The sequence below is a fragment of the Halichoerus grypus genome, chromosome 4, assembly GCF_964656455.1.
Source record: "Halichoerus grypus chromosome 4, mHalGry1.hap1.1, whole genome shotgun sequence".
Lineage (NCBI taxonomy): Eukaryota > Metazoa > Chordata > Mammalia > Carnivora > Phocidae > Halichoerus > Halichoerus grypus.
Window position 1 is genome coordinate 123,192,092 of NC_135715.1, and position 27,684 is coordinate 123,219,775.

At 44.0% G+C, this 27,684-nt stretch overlaps 1 protein-coding gene across 12 annotated transcripts in view; it reads left to right on the forward strand.

Annotated features, from left to right (window-relative positions):
• Positions 1-27,684, forward strand: part of TANC1 (tetratricopeptide repeat, ankyrin repeat and coiled-coil containing 1) — a 229,362-nt gene that overhangs the window by 115,113 nt on the left and 86,565 nt on the right. The window lies entirely within an intron of this gene.

Below are 27,684 nucleotides of genomic sequence, written 5' to 3' on the forward strand. Positions count from 1 at the left end.
CAGAGGGAGACACAGCGAGAGAGGGAACACAAGCAGGGGGAGTGGGAGAGGGAAAAGCAGGCTTCCTGCGGAGCAGGGAGCCGATGCGGGGCTCGATCCCAGGACCCCGGGATCATGACCTGAGCCGAAGGCAGACGCTTAACGACTGAGCCACCCAGGCGCCCCTTATTTCTTTTTAGTGCTGAATACTATTCCATTGTCTGAATGCACCACAGTTTGGTTATCCCTTCACCTACTGAAGGACATCTTGGTTGTTTTTGGGTTTGGCAGTTATGAATAGACCTTCTGTAAACAGTTGTGTGCCAGTTTTTGTATGGACATAAGTTTTTAATACCTTTGGGTTAATACCAAGAAGCATGATTGCTGGCTAATATGGTAAGAGTATGTTTAGTTTTATAAAAAATTGATAAACTTCCTTTCAAAGTGGCTGTACCGTCTTTGCATTTCCACAAGCAATGAATAAGAATTCCTGTTGTGCTACATCCCCACTTGCATTTGGTGTTGTCAGTTTTTTGGATTTTGGCCATTTTGATAGATGTATGGTGGTCTCTTACTGTTTTAATTTGTAGTTCCTGATGACATATGTTATAGAGTATCTTTTCATAGCTTTTTTTCCACCTGTACATCTTTTCTGGGTGAGCTATCTGTTAAGGTTTGGCACATTTTATTTTATTTTTTATTTTTATTTTTTTTTAAAAGATTTTATTTGAGAGAGAATGAGAGAGAGCACATGAGAAGGGGGAGGGTCAGAGGGAGAAGCAGACTCCCTGCCGAGCAGGGATCCCGATGTGGGACTCGATCCAGGGACTCCAGGATCATGACCTGAGCCGAAGGCAGTCGCTTAACCAACTGAGCCACCCAGGTGTCCCAGGTTTGGCACATTTTAAAAGGTTGTTTGTTTTCTTGTTAGTTTTAAGAGTTCTTTGTATATTTTGGATTATAGTCCTTTATCAGATGTATCTTTTGCAAATATTTTTTCCCAGTTTGTGGCTTGTCTTCTCATTCTCTTGACATTGTCTTTCGCAGAAGAGTTGTTTTTAGTTTTAGTGAATTTCAGCTCATCAGTTATTTCTTTCATGAATTGGGGTTGTATCTAAACAGTCACTGACATAGCCAGGGTCGTTAGGATTTTTTTATGTTATCTTCTAGGGGTTTTATAGTTTAGCCTTTCACATTTAGGTCTGCGATCCATTTTTGAATTTTTGTGAAGGGTGTAAAGTTGGTGTCTAGGTTTAATTTCTTGCATGTGAATGTCCATTCTTCTCCTTCAAAGTTGTATTGGCTATTTCGGGTCTTTTGCCTTTCCATATAAACTTTAGAATCAGTTGGCTAATATCTACAAAATAACTTGCTGGGATTTTGATTGAGATTACATTGAACCTATAGATTAAGTAGGAAAAATTGGCATCTTGACAATGTAGAATCTTCCCTTCTATGAATATGGACTATCTCTCCATTTGGTTAGTTCTTTGATCATCAGCATTTTTTAGTTTTCTTCATGTGGATCTTTTATACATTTTGTTTATACTGAAGGATTTCACTTTTTGAGGTGCAAATGCAAATGGTATTGTTTTTAATTTCAAATTCCACTTGTTCATTACTGGTATATATGAAATCAATTGGCTTTTGTATATTAATTCTGTATCCTGCAAGCTTGCTATAATCCCTGTTCCAGGAACTTTTTGGTCCGTTATTTCGGATTTTCTACATAGACGATCATGTCATCTGTGGAAGAAGTCAGTTTTATTTTTTCTTTGCCAATCTATATACCTTTTCTTGTCTTATCTTATTGTATTAACTAGGACTTCCAGGGCAATGTTGAAAAGGAATGGTGAGAGGGAATATCCTTGCCTTGTTCCTGATCTTAGTGGGAAAACTTCTTGTTTCCACCATCAAGTATAATATTAGAGTTTTTGTAGATATTCTTTATCAATTTGAGGAATTTTCCCTCTGTTCCTAGTTGACTGAGAGTTTCTATCATGAATGGATATTGGATTTTGCCATGAATTTTCTGCATCTATTGATATGATCATGTGATTTTGCTTCTTTAGCCTATTGATGTGATGGATTACATTAATTTTCTGATGTTGAACCAGCCTTGCACACCTGGAATCAATCTCCCTTGAGTGTGATACAGAATTCTTTTGATTTATTTTTTTTTAAAGATTTATTTATTTTAGAGAGAGAGCGTGTGTGCACATAAGCAGGAGGGGCAGAGGGAAAGGGGGAGAGAACCTGAAGCAGACCCCTTGCTGAGCACAGAGCCTGATGTGAGGCCTGATCCCATGACCCCAAGACCATAACCCGAGCTGAAACCAAGAGTCGGATGCCCAACCGACTGCACCACCCAGGTTCCCTTATAATTCTTTTTATGCATTCTTGGATTTGATTTGCTAATACTTTGTTGAGGATTTTTGCATCCATATTTATGAGAGCTATTGGTCTGTAGTTTTCTTGTACTGTCTCTGGTTTTGGTGTTAGAGGTATGCTGTCGTCATAGAATCTGTTAGAGTGAGTTAGGAAGTATACCTTTTACTTCTGTCCTCTGGAAGAGATTGTAGAGAACTAGTATGATTTCTTCCTTAAATGTTTATTAGAATTCACCAGTGAACCCATCTGGGCCTGGTGCTTTCTATTTTGGAAGGTTATTTGTTGATTCAATTTCTTTAATAGCCATAGGCCTATTCAGGTTGAGCTCACTTTTTGAAAAGCCTGATGTATTACCTGCCATCAGTCAGAAACCTGTGAGACTCTGGTTTTAGCTAACTAAAATATTAGCGATACTGATAGGTGCAGAAGTCTCCATCCACCCCAGTCTTGGGCAGTTTGGAACTGGATTCACCTCCTACTTGGTGTGCTTGGGTAGGTTATAGGTCTTTCCTTATCTGGGAGATGGGGGTAATAATGGCACTTCTCTTTATAGGGTAGCTGAAATTTATATGAGATGCAGACTGTGAACTGTAGGGCCTGATACACAAGCTCTTCTGTGGGGGTTGCTGTTTCAATGTAGCCATCTGCCTTGGCGCCCATCTTCATTTTCCTTCATCTGACTTGGTGGCCGAGAATGGATTCCCACAGTATCAGTCCTCTCAATTCTCCATCCTCAGCCAGATGCCCCCCTCACCCCCCTCACCCCCGCTGAGGGATTTCATCCTCTGATATCTGTGTTTCCTGGCAAGCATATGTCTTCCTGATGGGCAGCAGGACATGAAAGCAGTATAGGGCAGTGACTGACCCACTGTCTGGGTTCTGATTCCGGCTTTGCCACTAACGTATTATTCCTCTCTTGGTTTGCTTGAGATTTGTGCAAAGTGATTAGAATTATGTCTGTAAAACTGCCCTGTAAAGGAAGCCAGCTCTGTGAGCTGTGAGGCAAATGCAAAGGCTTATTAGGAAAGCACTTCTGAGCAGAAAAGAGACATTTGGGTATAAAGCAAAGGGAGGATGCGCAGTGGCGATACATGGGATTTGTGAAGCTCCTGTGAGCTCTGTATGGAAACAAGAGTGAGTGATGGCCGAAGCTGATGGAGAGTAAATGCTCCAGCATGGTCCACACTTGCTCACCAGGCAAGGAGAGCAAAACTTGGATGGAAGTTGAGCGGACACTTACTTGTCAGAAGCACAGTTATAAAGTTGCTCCTTAGGTAGCTGAGTGATAAAGTTGGCACTTACGGCAGAAACCTGTGTGTCTGGTTACTCTTGAACATCCCTTAAACTGCTCATGAATTACTGTATGCAGACATAGTGTCTCCAGATGGCACGGTCATCTTTCTTCTGCCATTGACACAGATGGTTGTGTATTTGGATGCGCCCGATGAAGTAGGTAGCTTGTACTTAGGTCTGTGTTGTACCAGAAATGTGTACCTTATACACAGAATCCCATTATGTGAGGGCATGTAGGGGCCGAGAGTGACTAAGGGAATAGTAGATGTGTGTGTCTCATCCTCTGGAACGTTTCCCCCACCTTGTGGAGCCCATGTAGTTGAATGCAGGTGAGTGGTTGGGCCCAGGTCACAACTCCATTGTAACACTACAGGGAAGTGTCATTTGAGAATATAGGAGGTGTTAACAGACACTTGTGTCTTGGGCATTTTGATATTTCACTCTGGATGTGAGGGTCTTCAGTACTCAAAAGAAAATATGTGCCTGCTGTATACATCCTAGAGTCTAGTGTTAATATTTGATATGGGAATTAGAGGTCTTGAAGTGAGGCTTATAGGCTAGGAATCTCCTCTTTTGTTAATCAAAAAATGATTGTGGACTTTGAGATCTTTAGCAAAAATTCAATAGAAATTTTCTTTATTAAGAGTAGTTTACTTTTACAAAATAATTTACAACATTTTTTTTCTCAGTTTGAGTTCTTATTAGAGCCAGGTGTGTGTTCTCTAAGATTTGAATGAATGTATATGTACACTCATACATATGTTAAAATTTGAGTATATGTGTATAAAGGATTCTCAGAGTGCATGGTTTTTGTTTTGTTTAGAAGTGGTGGTGAGATTTAAGCAGATCTTGTCTGCATTACATAAGGTGAACTTATGTACACTTCCCTTGCTGGGGGAAATTCTATCTAAGCCATGTAGTGCTGTGGGAAGTTTCTGGATAAACCTGGGGTTCACATCCAAAGTCCCTGTTCTTAGCAGCTGTGTGTGCCTGGAAGTGACTTGACAAGTTCTCTGAATCTTGGTTTCCTCATAGTTCTTTGAGAAGATAGAGGGGATGTTGGTAAAGTGCCTGGCTACTAAAACACACGCAGAAAGTGCTGTTGCCCCCTAACTTCTGAGATTGGATAACTTGCCCCTTTTTTCATTTGTTGGCTTTTCATACTTCCTCCTCTTCTGACTTGAGTTTGTCTGACCTGGGCAGCGGGGAGGGCACGCCTGCCTCGGTGCAGGGACCTCTCACATCTTGCTGTTGATACCTGGATTTGGGTCTGTGAGTTCTGGGTGTGGCTTTGCGGAGGAGGTGACCCGTCCACAGCTTGTGTGACAGGTCTCGTCAGATCTTTCCTTCCTTTTCATTTCCTGTAGTAGGTGTTGCTCCCAGCCAAGTGCCTTATTTCTTTATTCATGGTCCTATTATAGTTCTTATTGAAAGTGGTAAAGATCAAACAGTGAGAATGCAAGTAACCAAGATTTGGAGTGTGAGAAGCGGTTCACAAGGAAGCAGGCTGATACCAGAGGTTTTGGGGTGAGGGTAGGGAAATCACCCAGCATCTCTATGCTGTCTTGAGGGGGTACTAATTCTGCCTAGTACGAAAGATCCCTCAGAATGGCCACCTGGGCCCTGTAAGATTCTCAGGAAGAAATGGTGTCAGGCCAGGTCAAGGAAGCACGCATTAGACAGTTTCTGAAGACGTGATATTTATTCGACATAAGGTTTTACTGCATATTTTTTTTTTTAAGTTTGTGGTGTCTTAATAAGCAATTGAGGAATAACAGGTCCTTTTAAGGCAGGTAAAAAATCTTACTGTAGCTTCATACCTGTGAGTCACCTTGACTTTTTTGCTGTTGCTGGTAGATTTCTTAATGATACAGTGGAAGGAAAAAAATAAAACTTACTGAGTCCAATATGTTTTCCCTGAAATGAGAAAGACTGCTCAAGAGTCTAGCAGACTGCTCAAGAGAATCATTTTAATTTGCTTTTGGATACTTTTATTATTTTTGTGGTTTAGTTTCCCTGTTTCTTCCTTTCAGACTGGAAATTCTTAGTTTGTGTGCCCTTTGGCCTTTAAAAATAGTCCCTCTCAGGACCTCTTGCTTCCCCTAGCTTTTCTGGACTGGCTGGCAGCTGAGTTGGCAAGAGTTGGTGGTGACCTTTATTTTTTCGAATGTCCGCAGAGGCACCCTGAGTTAATTCCGTTTGTCTTTCACTCGGTGATTTCATGAGGTTCCATAAACATTTGTCTTACTCAGGCTTGTTGAGCATTAGCTGTATGTTGGGCTGTGGGGTAGAGGTGAGGTAGGTAGAAAGGTAAGTAAACACTTGGCCCTCAGCTTTGGGGACCTCCCAGATTAGTGAGAGAGGTATAACTTGTGAGACCTTGAGCTGTCTACAGAGTTGTGATGTCACGGAAGAGCGAGAATCTCTGGGGGCCGCTGGTAAGGTGCCAAGTGCATGTGACAGTAGAAGGTGCTCTGAACGTGTGAATTTGGGGTTATGGCTAACAGGGGTTGGGGTGGCAGGAAGACTGTTGTGTGAAGTCTGGAGAGCATGCAGGAATGTGAGGGACTGGGCCGCCCTGGCTGGAGCTAGCTCACAAAGGCATAGTGGGGCAGCCGGCAGTGTTCGAGAAGAGCATGGAACTTCGGTGGGAACCAGGAGTGATTTTAGTCATTTGGTAGTGGTGTCCTTTGATCGTTTTTTAAATAGAAAGAAGGAATAAATAGATAGGGGTTTTAGGACAATAACTATTTTTATTCAGGCCATCTTGGAGTTGGGGCAGCTGGTTGGGACTCTTTTGTAATGATTCAGATGAAGTAGAGTAACCGAAACCTCTGCAGCATCAGGAGAATGGAGGGAGATGGGAGTCTGAGAGAGTTGTAGGGAAAAGAATCTATAGGTTGTGGTGACCTGTTTGTACGTGAGAATGAGGGAAGGAAGACAAGTGCAGAACGGCTCTGGCCAGACCTTGCTATCTCTTGTCATATACTGTGGCACACGGGAGAGATTTGTTCAGCAGTTGGGATAAATTGACCGTCCCTTGGGGCACTGCCCAGCTGCTCAGGTGTCCAGACAGCTGAGGGATCCACATCTCTGCACACGCTTCACTCCTCCTTTGCAAACCAGTTGGGAATCTTGCCGAGGGCTCTAGCTTGGTTTTCTAGGTGGGTCTAGATTCGGAAAAATTGTTGTAGCCCTAGTGGCTTTACCCTTCCCTGCTATGTAATTATTAGGAAGTGTCTCCAAGGTGATCATCATTCTTGTAATTTAAGTAAGGCTCTGACAGTTGGAATTTCAACCCCGGTCCTGGGATTTCGAGTCCTGCTGGTTCTGTCCTGCCAGAGGCGCAGGTGCTGTGTAATTAACCACAGTGTAGACTACAGAAACAGGTTGGTTGGGCGGGGTGGCGAGTTGGACTTTGAATGTCTTGAACCGTAGATGCTCCACAGAGCCTTGTTCATGAAGAGCACTGGGGAGTTGCACGTGCAGAGCCTGGGCTCGGAGTGCTCAAGGGAGAAGGAAGGGTTTCAAGACATGGCATCTGTGGCAGAGGCTGGGAAGTTCAAGTACAATAAGGCATAAAAAGTGTTCGCTTTTGGAAATGGGTAATTGATCACAGAGTAGAATTGACAAATTTCTTCTGTCAGAGGCCAGATGCTAAATATTTATTTCGGGCTTTGAGGGCCATACGGTCTGTGTTGTAACTACTCAGCCTTCTCGTCGTAGCACAGATCAGCCGCAGTCCATAAATGGATGGTCATGGCTGTGTGGCACTCATGTTTTATTTATAAAAACATGCAGTGGGGCAGATTGCATAGTTCGCCAGCTTAAAGGAAGGGGGGTGGGGGATGGAAAGTTAGTATTTATTTAGTACCTGACCACTCTGTATCTAACCCTGAGGTGTAGGTACTAACCCCATTGGCAGTTGATGGAGAGACCCAAGAGTGGATGATTTGCCTAAAGGCTGCACAGCTGGTTCCCGACTGGCTGGGATTTGAACTTCCGTCAGCCTGACTCCGAAGCCCTGGACAGTTCCATTTCCCCTCATTGCTGCCCAGAATAGCAGCATTTGGTCAGATCCCTCCCGGCAGGTACAGGTGGCATGGAAGCCATCAGGCTCTTCATTCCCATGACCTTCAGGGATGCCGGGTTGTTTGTTTTTTTTTTTTTTTTGCCTCCCCCTTGTATAGTTTGCTAGGGCTGCCATAACAAAGTACCACACAGTGGGTGCTTAAACAACAAAAATGTATTTCTCACAGTTCTCGAGGCTTGAAGTCCAAGATGAGAGTGCTTGCCGCTTTACTTCTTCCTCTGGCCCCTCTCCTCAGTTTACAGATGGCCTCCTCCTCACTGAGTCCTCACATGGTCTTTCCTCTGTGCCTGTGCATCCCTGGTGTGTGTCTGTGTGTCCAGACTCCCCCCTATAAGGACACCGCTCCAATGGGAGTAGGGCCCACGGCAGTGGCCTCATTTTAACTTAATTACCTCTTTAAAAGCCTGGTCTCCAAATACAGTCACATTCGGAGATACTGGGAGTTAGACCTTCAACCTATGAAATTTGGGGGAACACCATTCAGCCTGTAACAACCCTCTTCTTCTGTGATGGGTGTCAGAGGACTGTCAGGAACACAGCCTGAATTCCTGAATACAGGAGATAAAGGCATTGTCCTGTATGTGAAGGTATCAGTTACCATTAGAGCCTTGGATGGACTTTTTTTTAACATAAACTTTTTATTTTATCTTATTTTAAAGATTTTATTTATTTTAGAGAGAGAGAGAGCAGGGGGAGGGGCAGAGGGAGAGGGAGAATCTCAAGCAGACTCCCCACTGAGCGTGGAGACAGACATGGGGCTTGAGCTCACGACCCTGAGATCATGGCCTAAGCTGAAATCAGGAGTCAGACGCTTAACCAACTGAGCCACCCAGGTGCCCCTAAACTTTTATTTTAGAATAGTTTTAGATTTATAGAAAAGTTGCAAAGATAGTTCAGAGTTCCCATCTGACACATACCCAGTTTCCCCTATTATTAACATGGTACATTAATGATATATTGTCACAATTAATAAATTAATACTGATACATTATTATCAACTAAAGTCTATGCATCACTCATATTTCTTTAGTTTATAACTAATATTCAGGATCTTATTCAGGATACCACATTACGTTTATTTATCATATCTGATTAGGCTCCTCTTAGAGCTGTAATAGTTTCTCAGACTTTCCTTGTTTTTGATGACTTGGGCAGTTTTGATGCGTACTGATCGGAATTTTGTAGGACGCCCCTCTATTGGGATTTGTCTGATGCTTCTCTCATGATTAGACTGGAGTTAGGGGGTTTTGGAGAGGAAGACCACAGACGTAAAGTGCCCTTCTTATCACATCGCGTTGATGGTGAATACTAGCAACATGACTTATCACGGTTTATGTTAACTTTGGCTACCCAGCCAAGGTAGTGGAGTAGAGAGTAAAGTTACTGTCTCTTCTTATACCCCTCCCCATATCCTACTCTCGGGAGGAAAGGTGCCGTGAGCAGCCCATATATGAAGGGTGGGGTGTTCTCCTCCCCTTCTTTGACAATGGGGTATCTACATAAATTTGGGATTTTCTGTGTGGAGATTGATTTCTTCTTCCCCACTCAGTTACTTATATCACTGTAGATTCACAGGTAGATGCCATTTCAGGTTGTGCTATGAGACAGCCAACCCAGGGACACTCGGCCCTTCTGCCCCACATGTTGCCTTGTGGGCTCTAAGTGAAGGGAAGCTCTTTGCAGGGGCCAAAAATGCAGAGCTCTGTGAGGTCCAGCCTAAAACCTGGGCAGAGAGCTGCTGCCTCCGAAGTTTAATTCCTCCACGTAGACTGTTGACCACATGTGTGTTACGTGAAACCGTCAAGAAGAAGCCTTCTTGGGTTTTGTTCTCCGAACCCCTAATGGGTGCAAGCATTGTTGTCTGATGGTGAAGAAATGCCCTTGTGGATTTTGTCTGAAATCTGCATTGAAGCAGCGCCACCGTGTGGTAGATGCTGAAGGATGAGTGTGTTCCAGGAACAATGTCTGCCTAGTTCTGGGACTCTTCTGACCCATGTTCTTAAAAGAGGCTACCTTCTGACTTTGGCTTCACACATCACCAGGTTTACATAAGAAATAAACACTTGAAGGTTAAAATTCTCAATAGTTCTTTATTTTGGCATAGTAATTGTTAACTTTGGTCACCCAGGCCAAAGGGTGTCAGGATATCTTAAGGTAAGCTTTCTCTCTGATTATTCAAAATTGTTTAATTGCTGAGGCATAAAAGTGCAACAGGTTGAAACCCTGAACTTCTGGAGCTGTTTGTCTTTGGCTTAGGCAGGTTGGGGGCTGATTTTAGCAGTGTCATTCTTCTTTGCTGAAAGGTTTTAAGGTGTTGGGGCCTGTGTGGAAAGCAGGCAGGGAGGCTGCTAATGCCCGCCATGATGTGTGGGAATGTGGGGGTGGGGCGGGATTCCTGGATCTCTGCTTCCTGGAATGTTTACATCCACAGGAGTCATCTTTGGAATGGGAGCGGTGGGGGGAGTTGGTGGGATAATTTATAGGGCCTCGTGGTTGACCTGGTGACTCTTAGCAAGTGCTAAGCTGGAGGTCAGTTTGATAGTCTGTTGGAATCGGTTAAAGGGAAAAAAATCAAGAAGCAGCCACTGTTGGTGTAATAAGTCAGCTTGGAATCAGGAATTCTAAATTGAATGTTAATCTTGATCAGCTTTTGAAAGTGGGGTAAAACCGTAGTTGTTTTGATGGATAAGGAAAATTCTAAAGAACCATACTGTTAACTCTGTGCGCAAACCCTGTCCTTGGGGTCCGGACACAGAAAGTCAGACGTTGCTGGAGGAGGGTTGTGATGGGCTGGGTCACCGCCGGGGCTGGCTGCCTATAAGGAGATGTGCTCTGCCAGTGGGTCTTCAGTGGGCTCCTTGTCAGTGATGTCATGGGTTACCTATGTCCTCTGTGAGTGCCATTTGTCCAGTTCAAACTCTAAAGAGATAACGGCTAAGCCTCCAGATATCACCCTGCTGCTGCTCTCTTAGGTTCCTGATGTTCCCAAGAGGTATTTCAGATAACGGCAATCACATGCTTCTAAGTGTGAGCTTCTCACCAAAGAGGTCACAGAAGAACATTTGCCTCAGGCTCACAAGCCCAACCAACCTCTGCTCCGCTCTTGCTTTCAGTCTCCAATGAGCCTGTCCTGGGACTCTCTGGATTGTTAGGGGCCACTTGTGTGTGGCCTGATGCGCCAACCTCTGACCATGTACAGCAAGACCATGGGCTGCTCCTGACCTGAGAGAGAGTGTCTCAGAGCAGAGTGCTGCCTCTGTTCAGACACCAGGAACACAGAGGAGTGAGTTCTCTGGGGGATGCTGACAAGCATAGTGTGATGACCATGGGGAAGGTGGTGGCACATGGAAGGTTCTAGAATTCAGCCGAAGGACTAGAAATGAATGATGGCTAGCTCTGTTGGCTGGCTAAGGGCTATGAGAGGGACATGGACTGTGGACTGTGGTAAACTTGGAGCTAAGGGAATTTTTAGGTCCTTTTTCCCTCCCTCCCTCCCTCCCTCCCTCCTCCCTTCCATCTTGAACTCCTTCCAGTGAGCATTTTGAAGGTGAGAGACTGACTTAATACTGTGGAGAGACCATTGTTAAAATGAGTCTTTTGATGTCTGAGAGCAGCATTTTGTATACAGATGATGATAAGGGTTTCAAATTACTGTTCAAGGTATTATCGTTAATAATTTTAAACATAGCTTTCCATAGCCTTTAAACTCAATTTATAAATCTTATGTTTGTAATCTAAAGTCATACATTTAAAATGAATTTCACTTAAAGCTAAAAATTACATATTTCGAATAGGAATCACAAAGCTAATCAGTCAGATACTCTGATGGGCCACATTTAAAAAACATTAAAAATTCTCTACTAAACATGTTCCCTGAGTATGCCCAGCAATGGCAAACTTATTTCTAAAGGCAACACAGTCCTATCAGTACTTTGAGTTTGACTTCTTCAGCTCTTCATTTAATTCTCAACCTTTCTGAGGTTGCAGGGCAACCAGTATGATTGATCAGCTCAGGCAGGTTGAAGTTGGGGCCAATAATTGATGATCACAGTATGTTACTGTATTAGGATCCTAAGTTTGGCTTCAAGTAAAAACGATCAAATACATAATAGCTTAAACAAAATAAAAATTCATTTCTCGTTAATAGTTCGGAGTTACATGATTCGGGGCTGAGGTGACCTCAAGGTGTCCGTCGTCAGGGAACCAGGCCAGTTATTAGTTTATAGCAAATAGGTGTAATTCATTTAAAGAGCAGAAACTTTTTCTTGTCAGAACCCGTGTTTGTGCACTCCTTGAGTACACAGTACTATAAGGGAGCCAACAAGGGGCAGGTTCTCTTCCTTGTCTTCCTTTCTTGTGCCTACCCTCTGTGTTAATTTCCTGGGGCTGGTGTCACAAAGTAGCACAAACTGGATGGCTTAAAACAACAGAAATTCATTTTCTCACAGTTCTGGAGACCAGAATTCAGAAATCAAGGTTTTAGCACAGTGGGGTTCTAGGGAAAATCTGTTCTTGCTTCTCCTAGTTTCTGGGGGCTCCAAGCGATCTTTTTTTGTGGCTGCTTCCCTCCATTCGCTCTGTCTTCACATGGCGTTCTCTGTGTGGTGATCTGGTCTCCCTCTGTGTCTTTTGTAAGGGTACTCATGATGGCACTTTGGGCCCACCTGGATAATCCAGGATGATTCCTTCACCTCAGAATCTGCAGCTTGATCACATCCACACGAACCACTTTTCCAAATAAAGAACATTTACAGGTTTCAGAGATTAGGTCATGGACATATTTTTGGGCGCCATTATCAACCTGCCGTACCCTCCTCCTTCAAGGTCACCTCATGGTCCAGTGTGATTGTTAGCGTACCAGCTAGCATGTCAGCATTTCCTGCCAGATGGAAGAAAGTGAGAAGAGTCATAAGGGGTCCCTCTCACCTGGGTTGGCTCCATTTTAAACACTCTTCCTTGAAATCCCACCGAACACTTGATTTCCTCTCAGTGACTGCATTTATGCTGGGAAACGCACTCTTTGATTTATTTAATTCCCTGTGCTGCTAAAGTATGATTTTCAAGAAGGCAAAAAATAGGACATGCACATATAAAAGGTCATATATCAGCAATTTTATGTAGCTCATTAATTAAGGAGGGAATGAGTAAGATGTTAAGGCCAGTTTAAATGAGAATTTGGATTACAGAGATTTGTTTTCTCTGCCACACAAAATTCGTTCACATTGCTATGGACAGGAATCATTTGCATTGCTGTTAAGTTCTTGGCAATGTGCAGAGCTGTAAAATAGTCCAGGTGCTAGTCAGTCAAGAGTATAGAATGGGATAGTCCTGGAAAGTCTGCTTTATGTAAACAACTCCTACCACCCAACTCAAGGGATGCTCTATAATCTCTTTGCTTCTTTCTAAGTATTGGTTACTTTTTAAAACAGTGACCAGTTAAAAATTACGGCTTTCTTACCAAGGTAGGAGGGGTGGTAGATGCTGGAACTGGCGTCTCTGTTTCTGCCCCTCAGTAGGTCAGAGATTTTGCCCAGAACGGAGGCATCCTGCAAGTAGTGATATTCCCACATACAGATGGATACCCACTTTTTAAATTTTTTTCACTTTTATTTATATACAATAAAGTTCACTTTTTGTTGTACAGATCTATGGGCTTTAACAAATGCATGGAGTTATGTTATCAGCACCACCAGAGTCAAGTACAGAACAGCTCCCTCACCTTCAAAGTATTCCCTCATGCTTCTCCTCTGTAGTCAACCCTTACTCCCTGGGAACCACCGATCTGTTGCCTGAATCTATAGTTTGCCTTTTCCAGAATGTCCCATAAATGGAATGATACAGCATGCAGCCTTTGAGTCTGGCTTCTTTCACGGAGTATAGTACATTTGAAATTCATTTTTTTTTTTTTAAGGATTTTATTTATTTGAGAGAGAGAGAGCACGAGCAGGGCAGAGGGAGAGGGAGAAGCAGGCTCTCTGCTGAGCAGGGAGCCTGATGCGGGGCTCGATCCCAGGACCCTAGGATCACGACCTGAACTGAAGGCAGACGCTTAACCGACTGAGTCACCCTGGCGTCCCTGAAATTCATTTCTATTGTAGTGGGTATCAATATCGTTTTAGTTTTTACTGCTGAGTATCATTCCGTTGTGTAGATATACTATAGTTTACCCATTCACCAATTGAAGGACATTTGAGTAGTTTTTACTTTTGGTTGGTTATGAATAAAGTTGCCATAAACAGGGGCGCCTGGGTGGCTCAGTCAGTTAAGGGTCTGCGTTCGGCTCAGGTCATGATCCCAGCGTCCTGGGATCGAGTCCCGCATTGGGCTCCCTGCTCGGCGGGAAGCCTGCTTCTCCCTCTCCCACTCCCCCTGCTTGTGTTCCCTCTCTCGCTGTCTCTCTCTCTGTGTCAAACAAATAAATAAAATCTTAAAAAAAAAAAAAAAAGTTTCCATAAACATGTACATGCAGGCATTTCTCTTGGGTCAGTACCTCATTGTGGAATTGCTTGGTCACATGGTGTGTTTAATTTTAATTTTATATAAAAGTGCCAACTCTTTACCAATGTGATTGTACCATTTTGCATCCCCACCAAGTGGGGGAGCATTCTCATTGATTTGTATCCTCACCATCCGTTTTTACTCATCAGTTTTTTGTTTTTAAATTTTACCATTCCGCTAGGTGTATAGTGGTGACTCATTGTCGGAGCTGGACCCTTTTAATGGTCTCAGTGCAACCTAGTCAGGTTGTAACAATATCCGTGGCTAATCTTTCGACTTAATCTTATTAAGCCTATTAACCCTCTTATCCAGAGCAACAGTTCTGTTATTTCTCTATAGAAACTGTTGGAGTCTGAATCTCTTGCCTTTTCTTGCCCTTGATCTTGTCACCAAGAACATGGAAGGATTAGTTTTACTGGGTGTGACGGGATGAGTAGCATTGCAAGTAAGTGGGAGGATGTTGCTGAACAAAGTTTCAGGTGTCTCCTTTTGATGCCGTTATCTCTGTGATGGAGACCATGAGGGTTCCTGTATAGGGTGAGGGTGGGGTGTGCGTCCGAGGTTTGTTCGAGGAGAGTGGAGAAGTCTTGACCTGGCTACTATGGAGGAATCAGGAAGAGAGCTGATGAGTGAGGCATAGGACTGCTCTTCTCCTGCCCTCTCCTGAACTGTTAGGGAGGGCTCATGGAGCACCTGCCAACAGGTGGGAACCTGTGGTTGGACTGGGACCCATGCTTTTCCCTCCCACCTCTTCCCTTACCTCCAGTTCCCCCACCCTTGACAGAAAGGGTGAATGAGGTTAAAACAGGATTCCATAGTAATGACTTGCTGAATATTTGAAAAATGGTCCCAAATCAGGCTGTTCCTTAGAAGTTATTAGTTTATAGCGAATAGGTGTAATTCAATTGAAGAGCAGAAACTTTTTTTTGTCAGAACTAGTATCTGTGCACTCCTTGAGTACACAGTATTCTAAGGGAGCCAACAAGGGGCAAGGTGCTCTTCCTCAAGCAGCTTTCATCCTGTGTAGGAAAGGGAAGAGGAGAACACTCGCTCCCCCACCTCTGTGCACTGTCTGGTGTGATGCCCCGCGGGCTCCTCCCTCCCTGCACTTGCCTCTACTGCTGCTGTCCTCCCAAGTCACCTACCACTGGCCTCTGTGGTGGCTGTTTCTGTCTGATCTTTGTACTTGATTGTAAGCTGCTTTGGGGCTTGGGCAAGGTCTTGTATAGCTACACAGGACCGGCTAACCCGGTGGGTTTCAAACCTGAGTGCACATCAGTATCACTCTGCACTGGGGTGGGGTTGAGGGTTTGCATTTCGAACAAGATCCTTGGTCATGCTCTTGTTCCTGCTCTAGGGACCGTACTTTGAACATGATTGGTCTGCACCTTCAGGGAAAGAAAGTTATTGGGGATGCCGCCTCCCTCTTTTTAGAGTTGGTACTTCACCACGCGGCATAGGGCTCATTTCCTGCTTGTGTGAGTAACAGGAGAACCCTTTCTCTTATGGGCTTCTTCCCTAGTTCCTTAGGGAAACTCTGAAATTACCGTTCCAAGAAGGAGTCAGACTTTTTTCCTAGGGACATCTTAAAACCAGGATTTGTGGCTAAGCACTTATTTGTGATGGTTTGGTTAATGATTCTTATCAGCATGATAAAAACCAACTTCGGGCGTTAGATCTTTATGGTGAATTATAATTGCTACCAATAGTTAAAGGAGGTGAGGGCTAGAGATTTCTCCCCTATAAACTCAGGTGTGAATGAAAGCAAGGCTCAGACAAGGTTCTTTCTGCATGTAGATTCATAGCAGGCTGGCTCCATGTAACCATATAACCTGTTTTATATGCCTAGTAAAGTTCCAGCGCGGTTCTTTTAGGGGGTTGGTGCCCTGACAGCAGCTTGCATTCATGGTTACCTGTAGCAAGTATGATAGTATTTTAGAGACAATATATTAATTTTTCATTGTTGCCCTAAGAAATTACTACAAACACATACGCTTAAAACAAATTTATTATCTCACAGTTTTGTAGGTTAGAAGTCCAGACAAAGAGTGGCACAGTTGGTTCTCTGCTCTGATTTCCCAAGGCCCACTAAAGATGTTGGCCAGGCTGCATCCTTTCCGGAGGCTGAGGGGATGAGACACTCACAAGCTTGTTCACATTGGCAGAATTCCATGCCATGTGGCTGTAGGAGCGAGGTCCCCAGGGCTGGGGGTTGTTCTCAACTTTTAGGGGCTGTCTGCATTCCTTTGCTTGTGGCTCCCTTCCTCCATCTTCAAAGCTAGCAATGAGTCAAGTCCAGAAGGGTTGAATCCTCCTTGTGCTTTGAGTCTCCCTGGCCGCCACCCCCAAATTCTGCCTTATCTCACCTCTTACTCTTTCGTTATGGACAAGGTCACATTAGTAATAACTCAGATTACACTGACATGCTACCCTCCTCTCCTTATACAAGCCCCTTGTAAAAGTGTTTCTGGAAGGCCCCTGGGGCATCACATGTGCGTGTGAAATGAAGATCGACTCTACAGTCTTCCTCTTCTGCTTTAAAGGGCTTGTGTGAGTACATTGGGTCTACCCAGTAATCCAGGATAATCTCTCTAGTTTAAGGTCACCTGATTAGTAACCTTAATTCTAAATTCCATCAGCAGGACCCCTTCACAGCAGTACCCAGATTGTGTTTGGTAACCAGGGAACAGGAATCTTGGCGTGACATCTTTAAAGGTTCTGCCTACCACAGACAGAATTTCAGTTATCTGCCATTTTGCACTGGGGCCAAATAATTCCCTGGAATCAGCAGCTGGACCTGGGCCCTTTATTTATTAAGCCTAGGGCACCTTTCTGAGGGTCTGCTAGATTTTCATACCTGGGTCATACAAAGGCCAGAGTGTTTCCAGAATGTGTATGGTTAATCCTCTTAACTAAAATATGAATTTCACCAATGAAAATAAATTTCCAATAACCATAATACTGATTAACAAAGTCCGTGATTTAGCCAGTATGGAAGTCCATTTTTGACCTCAACTAACTTTGTGCTAACTTGTGTGACTGTGGTAAGGATGGCTAGCTGGCTGACATGTGGTGGTCTGCTCTTGTGTGTGGCTTTTTATTTTGTTTTATTTTTTATTTTTTTTTTAAAGATTTTATTTACTTGAGAGAGAGCGAGGGAGAGCGTGAGCCAGCAAGAAGGGGGAGGTGCAAGGGGAGAGGGAGAGAATCTCAAGCAGACTCCCTGCTGAGCATGGAGCCCCATGCAGGGCTGATCTCACGACCCTGAGATCATGACTTGAGCTGAAATCAAGAGTCTGACCCTTAACCAACAGAGCCACGTAGGCACCCCTGTTTTTTCAAAGATTTTATTTATTTATCTGAGAGAGAGTGCATGCATGTGCATGCTTGTGTTCTTGAGCAGAGGGAAGGGGCAGAGGGAGAGAATCTCAAGCAGACTGTGCTGAGGGTAGAGCCCTATGTGGGGCTTGATCTCAAGACCCTGAGATCATGACCTGAGCTGAAATTGAGAGTCAGTTGCTTAACTGACTGAGCCACCCAGATGCCCCTGGCCTTTCGTTTAAAAGCTAGTTAGGGGCGCCTGGGTGGCTCAGTTGGTTAAGCGACTGCCTTCAGCTCAGGTCGTGATCCCGGGGTCCTGGGATCGAGTCCCACATCGGGCTCCCGGCTCAGCGAGGAGCCTGCTTCTCCCTCTGACCCTCTCCTCTCTCATGCTGTTTCTCTCTCGCTCGCTCTCTAATAAATAAATAAATAAAATCTTTAAAAAAAAAAAAAAAGCTAGTTAACCTCAGGGCATTTGCGTGGCTCAGTCGGTTAAGCACCCAATTCTTGGTTTCAGTTGGGGTCAAGGTCTCAGGCTCGTGAGATGGAGCCCCTGTGTCAGCCTCCACGCTCAGCATGGAGTCTGCTTGAGATTCTCTCTCTTTGCCTTCTCTCTCCGCACGCTTGCTCTTTTTCTCAAATAAAATCTTTAAAAAAAAAACAAAAAAAAAACTAGTTATCCTCTGGAGTCTGTATTCCAGATTAAGACAACTAATTGCTTTTAGGCAGTAGCTTAAAGGCACCTGGCACACATTTATATCACATTATTTATGTTGAAGTGTTTGGAAATAAAATTTAGACAATGTGATAGAGTTTTGTCCCCTCATCTGGGAGCTTCAGGAGAGCGTGTTGATGTCTTGTTCTCACCCTGTGCCTGGCATGCGGTGGATGCCAGTGGATACCTGTTGAGTAAATAAGGTTGAATGAATTCATTTCCCTGCTTTCATGTATAAAAACAGGTTCAGTGTAGGAATAGCACGACAGATCAGACTGCATTGGAAGAAAGTGGAAACATTACTCAGGGTATTTTGTTGAGCTAGGGGTTTATTATACTCATAGTGCTGTAAACATGCACACTACAAACTGAGACTATCATTGTTAACAAATCATTGTTAACATTTATTTGAAAGCTGATTTATTGAGGGAACATGACTGCATTTTGAAACTGTTTTCCTACTAGATTTAAGTGCCTGAATGGCAATGCATATTTGTATCACACAGGGCCTCGTGCACTGCGTGAAGGAATGCGCCCTTCTCAATGTACCTTCAAAAATAAGGTATTCGAAATAGGAAAACGGAGGCTTATTGAGAGAGAGTCATGTCAGGTAACTCTCCTATTTCAGTCACCATTAGCAGGTGACCCATTGTTTTCCTCTCCCCTTCTGCTTTTTTTCTTCCCTAGAATTAGTCTGAATTTCCCCCGACCTTACCTGTGTTGGGGTATGGAGGAGGTTACACACAGTAGTGACAACTCAGATTGCACTGACTTACTGTCCTCCTCTCCCTGCACAAGGCCCCAGGCTGTTGTAAAAGTGTTTCTAGAAGTTTCTGGAAGCTCCCTGGGGGCAGACCAGAGAGGCTGCTGCTGAGGCAGCTGAGGCACTTCTCCTGGTGCCTTCTCTCTCATCAGCTCCCAGTACCCAGGCATGTTGGGTGGGGGGGCCTTGTGCTGCCTCTGTCCATCCGTGGAGTAGAGCCATCTCAAGCAGCATTTTAGGATTTTATTTGCAGTCTCTTCCCTGCTTCTTGTGGGAGAAATCCAAGTGATGGACAACGCACTGTGCTTGATATTACCCTCCCTTCGGGGCGAGGCTTCCTGACTGGGTTAGTTCATTTTCTGGCTCCTTCTTCCCTCAAAGTGAATCCTCCCAAAAAGCTCTCACCCCTCACAGGTAGGGGTTGTGGGTTATCCCACTAGCTCACCTGCCCTGCCTCAGCTCGGCATAGGACAAAGCAGCAGGGAGCCAGGACAGCCCGATCCCAGCTGTGGTGTTCCCTTCATGCCCTCAGGCCAGATTTCCCCCTTTCTCAGTCCCAAGTGTGTGTCTCTCCCCTCAACACTTGCGTTTTGGGGTGCAGGAGGGAGAGGGGTCAGACATTGGAAGCTCTCAGTATCATGCCCTTTAAAAGTCCCAACTGTGATCTGCTAGTTTGCCACAGTTCACCATTTGGAAATTGACTGTTTAATGACATTTGCTTTAGTGATAAAGCTTCCCACCCCCCAAAAATTCTCTTTTCCTTTTTATTGTTCCTCTATTTTTGTGAACATTTCCCAGTGTAAAATGAAAACCCCAGACCAGATAAAATTGACAGGAACCTTTTCTGTGAAAGTTCAAAATGCTTTAAAAAAAAAAAAAAAAATCTCTAAAATGATTGATAATAGAGTGTCACTTTTCATAGTCTCCAGATGTTGTGAAAAATGTAAGACTGCTTTAAATGCAATAAGTAGCCTCAGGTGTTCTGCGTCCCAAATATTGCTTTCGTATATATAATTATTTTTAACTGAAACACTCAGAAATGAAAAGTAACCCCTGCCCTTCTGTCTTTCACTGCCTGGAGGTAAAGCCCAGTTTGGTTTATTTCTGCCATTCCTTTTAAAAAATATTCCTTATATGGCAGTTTCTAAGCAGCAGAATAGTCAGCTATGTGATTAAAATGTCAAAAAGAGTAGGAAAACTGGCCGCTGGGAAAAGTATATTTGGTGATCTACATAAAGGCAGAGGACTGAATGTGGAGAAGGCCTGCCTCCAAGGTTGTCCACTGAAGTGATTAAGGGAGGTTTGCTGATCCCCCTCCCAGACGGACACAGGCCCTTCTGTGCAATGAAAAGAGCTGGCAGGAGCTCTTCTCGTGCAAGCTTCGTACTGGGAACCTGTTTAATGTCTCTGGGGCATGTTCTGTGTCGGTTGATCTTCAGCGCCCTCTCTCTTTAAAGTTGAGGACCCTTCCCCTGTATCACATAGTAGAGAATGGGGGTGGGCCGTGGGGGAATCTGGATGAAGTAAAGAATCCAGAGTTGCTATGAAATGGGTTATGATCAAGAACGATTCCTATTTATGATTGAGAACAATCCTCATTTATCTAAAACCTTGTAAACTGGGCAAGTTGGTACCCCAGCCACACAACCCTAGACCCTGCTCAGACCTAACGGAAGAAGGGTGGTCTTCCTTAGGGGCCCCACCCATGGTGGCCTGTGCTGTCCTACTTGATACCTCTGCTACTGAAGTGTGGCCATGGTCCCAGCCATACCTGGTAAGGACATCAGAATCTTCATTTTAACAAGAACCCCCCCCGCCAGGTGATCTCTATACACAGTAAAGCTTGAAACGTGCTTTGTGCCAGTGTTGTGGGTGAGCTGCCCAGGAGTGATTGGGACATGAGGCTGCTGTGACAGGGAAACATGTTGGCCTCTATGTGACCTGATTTTCCCACTAGTTTTTTGTTTTTGTTTTTGTTTTAAAGTGATCTCTACACCTGCCATGGGGCTCGAACTCAGAACCCTAAGATTTAGAGTCACATGCTCTACGGACTGAGCCAGCCAGGTTCCCCTTGCTGATTTTCAAGCTAATACCTGACAATCGTGTATTGTTTCTAAGGAACGCTTGCCTAGTAGCCAACAGGAGCACCTTGGGTGGCTCAGCCCGTTGATTGTCTAACTCCTGATTTTGGCTCAGGTCATGATCTCAGGGTTGTGAGATCACGCTGGGCATGGAGCCTGCTTAAGGCTCTCTCTCCTTCTGCCCTCCCTCCCCCCCCAAAAAAACAAACATAGTAGCCAACATACCATGCTTTCTGCATAATTATTACGTAGTATTATATTTTGGTTGTTTTGCGGGGATTAACCTGATAGCGAAGGGTGGGGGGGGGGGAGATTATTTTACTTTCAGGTAGCTAATGCCTGGGAACATTGAGCATTTTATTTTAAACAAAAAGCTGTGTGTAGAAAGGTGATGGGCAGTAGTATCCCCTGAGTAAGAGGGTGGTGGGGAAATGGAATTCTCAGTTTGGGTCCCTCTTGACAAGGTGGCCCCTTCATTTTAGGGGAGTTTGTTTCAGTGGCATAGAAATCAGTGTCACTGTGGTTTAATAGCAGTTCAGGTGTAAGATGGGTGCCCGGTGGTCACATGGCTCCCACTGCCATGGCCTCTCTTCTCCTCATCCTTCAGTCAGTCTGCTCAGCTGCCCACCATGTGGACCCTAGGTGCCCCTTGTCATGGTAGCCCTTTGGGTGGTGGAAGCAATAATTCTTCTCATTCTGAAGGGTGTTCCTCCTGTTTTCTCTGATTCCTCACAGTTCCGTTCTTGTTTCAGTTGCTGTCTTTCAGGGTAGGGACTTCCTCGACTGTCTGATCCTAGTTCACATCTGAAGAGCAAAGAAGCTGATTGAAAGCGCTGGGTAGGTGTTGAGGACAGGCTTTGTGATACTGTGATTGGTTAGGGATCTGCCATTTCTTTTAGGGGATGTCCCCAACTGGTTATTTACCGGTCTTTTCTCTTGGTGACTTTCCCCAGAGGAATCCTCTGATGTCTTTCTGCCATGGTGTGCTAGCTTGCTGCCCCTGATCTCACAGCTCAGGGTGGGGGTGCATCTGGGGTCCACCAATCTGCATGTGGAATTTTTCTTAATCCCAGTTTCTTAGTTTAGCACTCAAGAGTTTAGCTCTTGAGTCTCTGTGGTCTTGGCAGTCAGCCTTTCCAGAGAAAAATTCAGCCTCCAGGATGAGAGAGGGAATGCTTCCTGGTTCTGAGGGTCTAACTCTCCCTTAGATAGATTCTCAAGCCCTGATCCTGTGTGGCCCCATCCATGCCCCTGCCTTCAGAGGTGCCTTCCATCTCTGAGGCTGAGCCGTCCTGTCGCCTACCCCAGTGCCAACCTCTTCTAGCCCGCCCAATTCACTGCTCCTTGGCAAACTGTTTCCCACTTTCAGAAGTTTGGTTTCTTGCCTGTGGTGTTCTCCTTTGCCCATCAGTCTCTCTCAAATCCCTTTCCTGCAACTTTAATGATGTTTTGAAAAGGAGTAAAGGCAAATGAGTGTTCATCTGCTATGTTTAATGGAAAGTGTGCAAAGATTCTCTAATGAGCAATTGAGAGGAGGAAGGAACAAAACCTCTGTAGTTACACATTTTTCTTGTTTTATACATTTGAGGTTCAGCTGTTTGTAGAAAACAATTTAAATAAAAGGATCATGTTGGAGAGCAGTTGTTTATACAGGCATACCTCGTTTGATGGCACTTTGCTGTGTTGCACTTCCCAGATGTTGAGGTTTTGCAAATTGAAGGTTTGTGGCAACCCTGCGTCCAGCAAGTCCGTTGGCACCGTTCTTCCAGCTGCATTTGCTTACTTCATGTCTCTGCATCACATTTTGATAATTCTTGCAATATTTCAAACTTTTTCTTTCTTTCTTTTCTTTTTTTTTTTTTTTTACAAATTTTATTTATTTGACAGAGAGAGACACAGCGAGAGAGGGAACACAAGCAGGGGGAGTGGGAGAGGGAGAAGCAGGCTTCTCGCTGAGCAGGGAGCCCGATGCGCGGGGCTTGATCCCAGGACCTAGGGACCATGACCTGAGCCCAAAGGCAGAGGCCTAACGACTGAGCCACCCAGGCGCCCCCAAACTTTTTCATTACTATGTTTGTGATCTGTGGTCAGTGATCTTTGTTACTATTGTAATTGTTTTGGGGTGCCATGAACTGTGCCCATATAAGACAGCACACTTAATTGATCAATGTTGGTATGTGCTGACTGTTCCACCAAACGGCCAATCCCCCATCTCTTCTCTCTCTCCTCGGGCCTCGGTATTCCCTGAGACACAACAATATTGAAATTAGGTCACTTACTAACCCTACCATGTCCTCCAAGTGTTCAGGTGAAAGGCAGAGTCACATATCTCTCACTTTAAATCAAAAGCTAGAAGTGATTAAGCTTAGTGAGGAAGACATACCAGAAACTGAGATAGGCTGAAAGCCAGGCCTTTTGCACCAAACAGTTAACCAAGCTGTGAACGCAGAGGAAAAGTTCTTGAAGGAAATTGTAAGTGCTACTCCAGTGATCACATGAATGATAAGAACCCAAAAATATCCTTGTTGCTGAAAGGGAGAAAGTTTTAGTGTTCTGGATAGAAGATCAAACTAGCCACCACATTTTCTTAAGACAAAAGCTAATCCAGAGTAAGACCTTAATTCTTTTCAGTTCGTGAAGGTTGAGGAGAAATGAGGAAGCTATAGAAGAAAAGTTTGATGGTAATAGAGGTTGGTTCCTAAAGATGCCATCTAGGACTTGAATAATGAGAGAGAAGTCGATGCCTGGCTTCAAAGCTTTAAAGGGGACAGGCTGTCTCTTGTTAGGGACTAATGCAGTTGGTGACTTTAAATTGAAGTCAGTGCTCATTTACCATTCTCCAAATCCTAGGATTCTTAAGCATTAATATAAATGTATTCTGCCTATGCTCTATAAATGGAACAACAAAGCCTCGATGACAGCACATCTGTTTACAACGTGGTTTACTGAATATTTTAAGCCCACTGTTGAGACCTACTACTCAGGATAAAATTCCTTTGAAAATGTTACTGCTCATTGACAACACACCTGGGCACGTAAGAGCTCTGATGGAGATGTCCAACGAGCTCGATGTTTTTGTGCCTGATAACACAGCATCCATTCTGCAGCCCATGGTTCAAGGACTGATTTCCACTTTCAAGTCTTCTTTAAGTGATATATTTTATAAGGCTATCACTGCCACAGATAGTGATTCTCCTCTGATGGATCTGGACAAAGTAAATTGAAAACCTTCTGGAAAGGATTCACCATTCTAGATGCCATTAAGAACATTCATGATTCATGGGACATGGTCAACATATCAACATTAACAGGAGTTAAGAAGAAGCTGATTCCAGCCCCCATGGAGGACTCCGAGGGTTCATGACTTCAGTGGAGGAAGTAACTGCAGATGGGGCGGAAATAGCAAGAGAACTTGAACTAGGAGTAGAGCCTGAAGATGTGACTGAATTGCTGCAGTCTCATGATTAACCTTTAATGGATGAGGATTGCTTCCTACGGATAAACAAATAGTTTCTTGAGATGGAATCTACTCCTGGTGAAGATACCATGAAGATTGTTGAAATGACAACAAAGGATTTTAGAATATTATGTAAACTTAATTGATAATGTAGTAGCAGGATTTAAGAGGTTTGACTCTAATTATGAAAAAATTTCGGGGCGCCTGGGTGGCTCAGTTGGTTAAGCGGCTGCCTTCGGCTCAGGTCATGATCCCAGGGTCCTGGGATCGAGCCCCACATCGGGCTCCCTGCTCGGCGGGGAGCCTGCTTCTCCCTCTCCCTCTGCCTGCCTCTCTGCCTACTTGTTCTCTCTCTCTATCTCTCTGTCAAATAAATAAAATCTTTAAAAAAAAAAAAAAAAAATTTCTGTGGGTAAAAATGCTATTAAACAGCATCACATGCTACAGAGAATTCGTTCATGAAAGCGTCAATTGATGTGGCAAACTTCATTGTTTTCTTACTTTAAGAAATTGCCACAGCCACCCCAACCTTCAGCAACCACCACCCTGATCAGTCGGCAGCCATCAACATCAAAGCAGGGCCCTCCACCAGCAAAAAGATCACTTGGCGTTGTTTAGCAATAAAATAATTCTTAAGGTATGCACATTGTTTTTAGACACAATACTATTGCATACTTAACAGACCACAGTGTAAACATAATTTCATATGCCCTGGGAAACAAAAAAATTCATTTGACTCACTTTATTGCAATATCTGCAATATTTCAAGTATGCCTATAATCACTTTATAATATCTCAATTCTTAGTAAAAGGGATGATCAGAGACAAGTATGAATAAAATCTTTGTTGACTATCCTAAGGTCCATGGATGACTAGGTGGTGGAAGGTTCTGTTGCTCTGGCCTTTTCTAGAACTGCATGTTTCATCTGGGTTTCCCACTTTTATCAGTGCTGAGTGTTGGTTGAGTACACGGGCTTCAAACCTGCATGGACCACAGAACTAGTGTTTTGCCATGTGTAGGCCATGACAAACAAAGCCTCAGTTTCCTGACCTAAAAATGGAAGTAGTGTTCTTCTCCCAAAGTTACTACCACCGAATGAATTAATGTATGTAAGGGCTTAGCCTTGCGTGATCACTGAATACACGTTCTATTTACTTTGGGATATTCCATATCTCCTTTCCTATCTAGCATCACTGTTTACTGTGCCAGGTACTGTACTAAGCCTGGGAAGCAGGTCCACCTGTCTCTGCTCTCATGGATGTTCCACTTGGAACAGGAGGCTTACTTGTTCATCTTTTATCTCTGTGATATTACTGAGGCCTGAGTTGGGGAGGCTGGGGACCATATTTGAACCTAGGTAGGTCTGCCCAATTCCAGAGGCTCTGCTCTTAACACTCTGACTCCTCAATGCCAAGTATTTCTTACAGTTAGCAGTTGGCCTCTGAGCAGAACACAGTGATAGACCATTAAATGGATGGGCATGGATGCTTTCTGAAGGCTCTGGGTGATGTTGCGGTTCGATGTTCCAGCCATTTCCATAAAAACCATTGTACATCCATGTGAAATAGCCCACGTTTTAAGAGTACTTACTATTAGAGAATATTTTTGAAGGATATATGGGGTAGGTAGATTGGAGCCTGTAAATAGAGCTGCTGTTGGATTTGCTGTTACTATACCCTGAAGAGTTAAGGTGAGCAGAAATTTACAGGTGTCTCTTGAGCAGTGGCATGTTGCTGGTTGGGGCAGTTTGAATCATTGGGCAATAATAATAAAGGGCTTGACCTCCTCTGAGTCCTTTAAGTGGAAGACAGCAGATGGTGGGGGGAAAGATGCCTGTGATTTTTTTTTTTTTTTTTTTTTTTTTTACCACAGAGAATAGGTCAGGAACCAAAAGTGTAGAAAGGTTCTCGTACTTGTCCTGCTTCCATTTCTTCCTGCCCTGTTAGAGCCCTTCTTCCTAATTTCTGGCTCCTCCATAGCAAATATGTTAAATTTCCCCTTATACCCCCCTCCCCCTAGTCTTCTCTCCATGCATATTTATATAGGGATATGTGTATGTTCTAGATAAAATCTGAGTAAACCACGCTTTGTATTTTGCTGTATAGCCTACGTCCTCCGTTCATATTGTGAATTCTCCCCCTTCCCCTATAACCATTCCAATTTAACCTTTGAAAAATCCCCTTTCTGACAGGGTTAAATAAATTATGGAGACAGCCATGTGATTGAATACTGTGTTAGCCATTTAAAAACCATGATTTCTAAAGTTTGAAATAATATCCCTGTTTGTCAAGTACCATATGCTTCTTTGATGATGTAGCCTGTTTTAATGTGTAGTACATTGTAGGCGCTGGGAATTGGATTATTTTTATACTGATGTAGATGCTTTTGCAGTAAGCCTTTAGATGGCAGCATCTCTCACCACAGACCACACTCTGAACAGAACTCCTTAGACGCATAAGATGTTTGATGCAGAAGGATGCTCAAGATCCGCCTGACCCACCGTTTCAGTGTGCGGTGACGGAGCCAAGGCCCGAGAGGGTCGGGGCTGTGGCTCAGGGCTGAGCACGAGGGAGGGCTGTGGACCCCTGTCTGTCACTCTTTCCACCAGCTTTTCCACTGATGTGAAATGCTCCCTGTCTCTGTGGCCTTGTGAAAAGTGCACTTTAAGTAGAAGGCAACCAAGGAAAATGAAAGTCAAGTGGGTGATTCTGGGCCAGATGTAATGTGATGTTTGAAAGGAACAGACAGGATGGGCAGTCTTTTTTTTACGTGGCTTCATTTAGATATAATTCACATATCATACAATCCACGCATTTAAAAAGTGTACACTATAGCGATTTTTAGTATATTCCCAAGGTCGTGCAGCCATCACCACTAATTTTAGGACATGTTAATCACTTCAAAAAGAAGTCTCATGCCCTTTAGCCATCACCCCACTAGCCTGCATATCCCTCAGCCCCTGACAACCATTCGTTCTTTGTTTCTATAAATTTGCCTGTTCTGGATATTCCATACGAATGGACCCCTATAATATGTGGTCCGTGGGGACTGGCTTCCTTCACGTAGCATCCTGTTTTCAGGTTTCCTCCTGT